This window comes from Adiantum capillus-veneris, chromosome 14, assembly GCF_014529385.1.
Source record: "Adiantum capillus-veneris isolate H3 chromosome 14, ASM1452938v2, whole genome shotgun sequence".
Taxonomy (NCBI): domain Eukaryota; kingdom Viridiplantae; phylum Streptophyta; class Polypodiopsida; order Polypodiales; family Pteridaceae; genus Adiantum; species Adiantum capillus-veneris.
The window spans coordinates 43,198,305-43,204,407 of NC_140944.1; the positions used below are offsets into that span (position 1 = coordinate 43,198,305).

Genomic DNA, 6,103 nt, shown 5'->3' on the forward strand with positions numbered 1-6,103 from the left:
AACTACTTCCCCATCCAATGCCCTTGCCCACATTAGCTCTACAACAGGATGTTCTGCATGCTTGCTGTCTGCTACTCCTTGGGCGACCTCCCACACACCTCCCCATCCAATGTTCCTGCAGTGCGATGCTTTGTAGCCCTACTACTTCTTCTCTCAGCATCTATTGTACCCCCCACACAGTACAGAGAATTTGGCGTTAGCAGCTCAGATCACACTATTTGTGTGTGAGAGAGAGACTCTAGTGTTGGGGGGAGAGAGAGAGAGAGAGAGAGAGAGAGAGAGAGAGAGAGAGAGACTCTAATGCTCCTAGACACACAATACAATACCTCAGCACTATATGGCACGGGCACCTTCAAATAGGATCAAGGGTTCGGAGGTTAGAATGGTGAGGTGCGCGCATTGTAGGCCGTGTGATCAGGGATTTCATTGACGTAATCACAATCATGTGATTACGTTAATAACTCTAGTATTTACACAAGAAAATCACGTGATCACGTTAATTGTTAACGTGATCTTGATGGTGACTTGCAAAAACCAATAGAGCCGGTAGGTCCGTCGGGCTTTCCCATTTTTCCGGTGGGTCCGGCCGGGTTGTAGTGTTTCATCGGCGGGCCCGCCAGGGAAATGGAAAAGCCCGACGAGCCAGACTGTATATAGTAAACCTCTTCTTACTTTGGCATTTTAACTAGGCAAATCCCTGGGGAGTATATCCGAGCGCCGGGTATAGTCATGTCCTTGTGAATTGACCTAAGGTTACAGAGTCACAAGTCCTTTTCTTGGGCCGAACGTGATTCTTAATTCGATAACCACTTCTAAAAATATTTAAATCCTTCACCGAACATAAAGGTACTAAACCAAAACAATTGAGAATTTGGAGAGTCATGCTCATCGTGACGAAACCATTGGTCCATAAAAGGGCTCTAGTTGGTTTTGGAAGATGAGCATATTCAAATAACGAGTTGATAGTCAAGGGTCAGATGTCCTGCACTAGTGTACTGGGTATATAAAGATCCTTGAAGTCTTGCATTTTTTCACATCATAGATTTGAACATTTCCACTGCACAATATGAGAGCTATAATCTTTAATTGGGTGAAAGCAGCTTTTATATATTGAATTGGATGCATAAGGGGGCTACAATCCTTGATTGGGTACAAGTAGTCCTCATTGCTTAATTGTGTAATTGTATTGAATATTTCATTGCCTTGTTTTATGCATTGGTTTATATAGGGAGTGAATTATGTATTATATTTAAAAGATTGTTAGTGCATGAGATGGTCAATCATCGACATTATTTCTTTCATGTGTATTTTGCAAATAATTATCATCATTTCAATGTAAATGTTGATGATTCTTTATAGCATGTGAAAATAGTTGTGTCTTCTTGTTTTCAGATGGCAGAGGATATATAAAATTATATTTATAATTACATTGACAATTTCATATTATTTTTGTTTCCATAATGTCATGTAGAGAGTGCATTGCAATGTGTATGTTCTCTCAGAACATATGTGGTCGATATGTGGAATTGACTAGAGTGCATTGCAAATCTCATATTGTGTAGATTTGATTGTTTTCTTAGTGATTGTTTTTCTAATATATTGAAAAGTTTTTTTTATTTATTTTAACTGAACATCTAGTTCTTATGTCTGCAGTATTAAATTGAAAGCAATGGAGAAAAATGTCGGCACCAGTGATACGAAGAAGACAAAGAATTAAAAAGCCCCTAGCAAACATGGGTTTTGAATCTCAAATCAAAACGATTGTATTTCATCCATTGGAAGTTGTTTAGTAACTTGATCACAACCTCTTTTTGTTTCCATAAATATGATCACTTTACTTCCATCCATCATTTGCTTTAGAATGAGAAATACTCAAAATTGCCAGATTTACTAAAGCGAATGATGGATGGAAGTAAAGTGATCATATTTATGGAAACAAAAAGAGGTTGTGATCAAGTCACTAAACAACTTCCAATGGATGCATTTGCAACTTTATCTGTCGATGATGATAAGAGTCAAGCTGAACGAGATTGGCTTCTTTTGAATTTAGATCTAGCAATAGCCCTATAATGACAACAATAGATGGATATGAAGGACATAAATCACAAGAAAGAAAAACAACAACAAAGACCGCACCGACATTGACAATGAGGTGATGTCAGAGAGGACATGAATTCGGAGGGGGGGAGTGTTGACCCATGGGTCAACAACACGACATAACTCAATTTCCGATATCAAAGTCTTATTTTTTGATAGTTATGATATGATGCGGATTATGGTTAAAAACATCATTTATAATGAGTAGTTATTCTACTTGTAGAAGCCAGGGTGCAATGGCACTTCATCCTAACTCTACTTCTTGCCTCCTCGTTGCATTGGAGATTCAACTGCACCATCACAATTGGATCGGAGAGAGCTACACAACAATGCCAAGCATTCCTTGCAAATTGGAGCACATGTGCTAACGCATCTACGAGCTATTTGTGGTTGTAAGTGTATCAAATGATGTTTGTTTTTTGCGTGCAAGTAGTCATTATAATTGTGGCGACACTACATAGCTCCACAACGAAGATAGTCATTGATCTCTCTCTCTCTCTCTCTCTCTCTCTCTCTCTCTCTATGTGTGTGTGTGTGTGTGTCTCAACAAAAAACACCGTACGTGCCCGATTTGGGTCCTCTATGATATTAAGCTGCAGCCCACCGGGCTCTAGGGTATTCCAGGAGGGCCCGTAGAAAAAATGCATAAGCCCGGCGGGGCCTGGCAGGAAATGGGTTTCTAGGTTGCTCTGAACCGGCTTATTTGTGATCATGTTAACTGTGATTATGTAAATATGTCAACAAGACCTTGTGATCACACAATTTTTTTGGTAATTACGTAAATATTAAATCCCTGCATGGTGCGATCGGCGACCCGAATTTACAAATTTGCACGATCCAAATATATAAGATTACGCGGCCCGAATTTTCTCGAATTTACAAATTGATCGGCATTTACATATGTGACATTGAAATGCCACATACTTCAATGAACGCATGCGGATGTAGTGGTTAGAGCACATGCACCGCACGGGGGAGGTCGTGGATTTGAGGCTCAAGGTACGGACTCGAATTTACCTATTGGCCCGAATTTATGTGTTGGCCCAAATTTACTTTTCGTCCAGAATTTACAAATCGACGTCGTCGAATTTACAAAAATGCATCCCTGACAGCTTGAATGATCCCCACCGTTGATCCCATTTAAAGGTGCCCGTGCCAAATAGTGCGGAGGCAATACAATCCTTGTTCTTGCTACCATGATTAACGTCTGCATTTGTGCCTCCATGGAAAAGACGCACACAAAATATCTCCTCTACTCTCTCTCTCTCTCTGCTCCAACATGTACACCTCTCTCCTCTCTCCACGCGCTGATAGAGGTTGATTTCCAAAATACCCCTCAAATTTCAAAAATTCTTAGAGCACCCCCAATATTTTGTCATAAATTCCCAAAACGCGCTTCAAATTTTTCGGACTTACTGTCTATCAATACAAGATGATAAAACTAGAATTTAAGTTGGTTATGTAGAGTTCAATAATTCTAGACATAATTCCTTTTCTATGACGCAATCAAGCACTCAAAAAAGATCTCAATTGTCAAAGAGGAATAAAGATTTTAGGGGTATTTTGGATTTTTTCACAAATTAGAAGCGTATTTTGGTATTACATCCCAAATTTAGCTGGAGAATATTTGACCTTTTTTTACCCAATCATGCATATCCTTGTTTCCCTTCCCTTTTAAACTTTTCACTCCTTCAAGCCTTGAAGCATCACCCAAGATACCCCTTAAAACAAATGAAAAAACGATTGTAGCAAGTAGTTGTAGCTACTAGCACTAGTAGTACTACTACATTACATTACTACTATGTCTATTCGAATCACTTCTCATTAGGTGGAATCTTCACAAGATGTTGAAAATCTCACCCACTCTCCATTTCAAAAGCCACTTTTCATTACTCACATTTGAACCCATCACGTTGTGTGCCCAAGGGTCAAGTTAAACTAGTAGGCTACAAGCCTATGAGTTTTACAATAGCTCGAGCAAGATTTCTCGAGCGAACTAAAATCCGAGGAAATATCAAAGCTTTCTTGCATTTCATTCCATGTCTTTAACATGTATTTGAGTCAATCTTTGTAGAGAGAGTATGAATAGGAGCCATCAAAAGTTTCCCAAAGTTGAGTATCCACAATACATATATTTGCGCATTATGGTTGTCTGTTTAGTATTGTCTTGCAAGGAAGGAAATAGGTTGTAGAAAACTCTTAGACATCAAGAATGACATGAGAGAGAATGATACTTGAATGGGAATTGTCCTACTACTATTTTTCTTATTTATAAAGCACGGAGCTTTTGCCATATTGATGGCTGCCATTCTACTATGAGTTAACCCACAGGATGATACATGGGGATAGAGATAACTAACAAGCCTCTTCTACATATCGAGTATAAGCTAGGCATTATATTTGTCTTGAAGTATGAAACTATATGGTAAGTAAGCATATTTAAGGCCTCTAGGTTTGTGTTGTCAAAAGAAAATAAATTTAGGAACTTGGGCTCGTTAGTGATGCACATTTAAAACTTGGGCTTTCTTATGTTGTGTGTTTTATGTGTAACATTGTGGTAGAGCAATGTGTGAAACTCTAAAATAATGGATAGATTGAGAAAGCAATGTTGACCAAAAAGGGAGGCTAGGAGCTGTCTCTAGCCCCTTGCACAAACATGAAGGATCATAGAAAACTCCTTGCTTTCATATTATTTTTAAAAAGATTTATAGCTGATCAAGTGACTTGTGGAACCAACTCAAATCAAATCGAAAATTTGATCACTAGTGGAAGGATGCAAAAAAAAATTACCTGCAAAGTGGAATTATTTTTAGAAAGTGACATTGTCATGGTAGCACAATACATCAGTCGGTCTCTCTCTCTCTCTCTCTCTCTCTTTGGACATTGAATACTCAGCAATCTCAATCATATGTAGGGAAGAAGCCATTTACAGACATATCACCATTGATTGTGATAAATTGACCACTCTGAAATCCTACAGTGGGGAGACAAAAGAATTCCACTGCAACTAAGGCAACTTGAATGGTTCTCCAACTCGCCTTAGAGGTGTCCGACATATAGTTTGCCTTGTTAAGCCCTCATCTTTAAGCACAAGGGAGCCACAATGGTTACTTGAATGCCATCCTTGGCCCACTCATAGGAAAGATTAATTGCAATTCATAGAACCTCTACTTGTAGCGTACAGAGAACCAAAACAAATTGCAACAACACCTGCAAGCTGACTGATGAAACAAAAACAACATTTCCCTTTCCCGATGCTTCTAGAAGAGGATGGGCTAGCTGAGCATTATGATAGTATGACTAGAAATTTGTGGAAATGATCAGAGAAAAATATTTTGCCGTGTACTCGACAGTAGGCAGTAGGCTTTCTTATATTCATGCCCACATTATTCACCAGAATATTGAGCTTTCCATTGAAGGCTGAGAAAACATCACGAAATAAGGCCTCTGTCTGCTCCTGAGATGAAGCATCTTCCTCGGGTGGTCCGTTAACATTTAAACTAGCAGCTTCTCACTCTTCCTCTGATCGTGCACATGTGTACACACTCGCTCCGATATTGGCCAGCTCTTCAACTATTGCGAGTTCCTTTTTTGCTGCTGGCCTCTGATCACTATATTGACTCTGCTCTTGTGAAACCTGCCGAAACCAGTCCACGCCGGCGCGGAACGGTTCCAGCAGGTTCACCAATCCAACAGGTTTTTGTTTTTTTATACAATCACCTACTTTGTGCTGCACTGCTTTAGCTTTGTTGTAGGAATCAGCTTCAGCCGACCCATTGCAGCGACCATTAGACCCCGCAGGTTACCGCGCCGCTGGGTAGAATATGAACAACAGCAAATAGGACCCAGCCCATGGCCATCTTCAAGCTTCCAAAGCGCAGCAAGCACGCAGTATACTATTAATGAGATTTTGAATCAATATGAGTTTTAGGGGCAGCAGACGCCATGTCCAAAAGTAGAGCATTGGATGAGACGTGCAGCCATTTCCCACTGTTGTGTAGTAGGT

At 39.8% G+C, this 6,103-nt stretch overlaps 1 pseudogene; it reads right to left on the bottom strand.

The window, feature by feature from the left end:
- Nucleotides 1-4,997: 4,997 nt before the first annotated feature.
- On the bottom strand, nt 4,998-5,899 carry LOC147442282 (tropinone reductase homolog At5g06060 pseudogene; annotated as a pseudogene).
- Between the last annotated feature and the right edge of the window lie 204 nt (nt 5,900-6,103).